Below are 1,656 nucleotides of genomic sequence, written 5' to 3' on the forward strand. Positions count from 1 at the left end.
TGTACTCGTGGTTGGTCCTTGCTCTCTTCACGTGGATGCCCTTCGTGTTAGAAATGGCACGCGACGGCGGCATTCAATCTTTTGTGCGTCGCCTCCATGTGCGCGGGGTTTAGGGTTCGCGTTTAGTCGCGTCCTCCGTGGCATGAGCGGCATGGCATGCCGCCATGCCTCGGCTCTTGAGCTCTCTCGTGCCACTTTCCGAGTATACAAGAGCTCTTTGGAATTCCTTTGTGTTTGTGGTGCGGTCACACCAGCGCTAATACACCGGATCCCATCAGAACTCCGCAGTTAAGCGCGCTTGGGCCAGAACAGTACTGGGATGGGTGACCTCCCGGGAAGTCCTGGTGCTGCACCCTTTTGCATGCTTGTTTCGAGACCGTGGCATGGAAATCCCCTTGAATCACGTCTCGACTCTCCAACGCTGACATCGTGGTAGGAAACCCCCTCGCCTTGCCATGACGCGGCGCCTCCTCTCCTCGTCGCGATTGTCTTTGCGTACGTCGTGCCTGGCCCCTCCCTCTGCCTTGCTCTCACGTGATACCCCCTCCTCAAGATGCGAGGTATTTTGGGAGCGGAGGGTGTGCCATGTTGTGTGGGAGCGGAGGGTGTGCCATGTTGTGGGGGGGTTCGGTGGAGCGGGGTTTTCCGAGGAGGGAGGGCGTGCCATGTTGCGCGGGCGGGTTGTTGGAGCGGGGATTTCTGAGGAGGGAGGGTGTGCCATGTCGCGGGGGGGTGCCATGTCGTGGGGGGGTTTCTTGAGGAGGTCCGTCGGGGGGTGGAAGGTTCCATGTCGCGGGAGGGGGTCGTGTGCAGTGGGGTGTGTGTGCTGTGTCATTGCGGAGCGGGATTTCTTAGGAGGGAGGGTGTGCCATGTCGTGGGGGGGTGAGGTGACGTGCCGTGGGTCGAGCGGGGTTTTTGGAGGTGGGGTGCGCGGGGGATGCGCCGCGTCGTCGGGGGGTGCGGTGGGGTGGCGGGGTGTGCCGTGTCGTGGGGGGTGACGAGGGGTGGGGTGGGTCGAGCGGGGTTTCCGGAGGCGTGGCGGGGTGCTGTGGAGGGAGCGGGGTTTTTCGAGGTGGGGTGCGGGGGGATGCGCCGCGTCGAGGGGGGGTGCGGTGGGGTGTGCCGTGACGCGGGGTGGGGTGGTGTGGATGCAGCGGGTTTTTCGAGGTGGGGTGGGGTGGTGTGGATGCAGCGGGTTTTCCGAGGTGGGGTGCGCGGGGGCGTCGTGGGGGGGTGACGCGGGGTGGGGTGGGTCGAGCGGGGTTTTCGGAGGCGTGGCGGGGTGGCGTAGAGGGAGCGGGGGTTTTCGAGGTGGGGTGCGGGGGGGGGGCGTCGTGGGGGGGTGCGGTGGGGTGGGGGGGTGCGCCGTGTTGTGGGGGGTGACACGGGGTGGGGTGGGTCGAGCGGGGTTTTCGGAGGCATGGCGGGGTGCTGTGGAGGGAGCGGGGTTTTTCGAGGTGGGGTGCGGGGGGGCGTCGTGGGGGGGGTGACGGAGGGTGGGGTGGGTCGAGCGGGGTTTTCGGAGGTGTGGAGGGAGCGGGGTTTTTCGAGGTGGGTGCGGGGGGGGGGCGTTGTGGGGGGGTGCGCCGTGTCGTGGCGGGTGACGCGGGGTGGGGTGGGTCGAGCGGGGTTTTCGGAGGCGTGGCGGGGTGCTG

At 66.8% G+C, this 1,656-nt stretch overlaps 1 non-coding gene across 1 annotated transcript; it reads left to right on the forward strand.

Moving 5' to 3' along the window:
- The first annotated feature begins 237 nt into the window (after positions 1–237).
- LOC148035427 (5S ribosomal RNA) lies at positions 238–356 on the forward strand. Its single transcript, XR_015691049.1, has one exon. It is a non-coding gene; the product is annotated as a 5S ribosomal RNA (ribosomal RNA).
- Positions 357–1,656: the final 1,300 nt, after the last annotated feature.

This window comes from Lygodium microphyllum, chromosome 5 (genome assembly GCF_053477565.2).
Source record: "Lygodium microphyllum isolate KBCC chromosome 5, Lygodium_microphyllum_v1.1.10, whole genome shotgun sequence".
In the NCBI taxonomy this organism is placed as follows: Eukaryota; Viridiplantae; Streptophyta; class Polypodiopsida; order Schizaeales; family Lygodiaceae; genus Lygodium; species Lygodium microphyllum.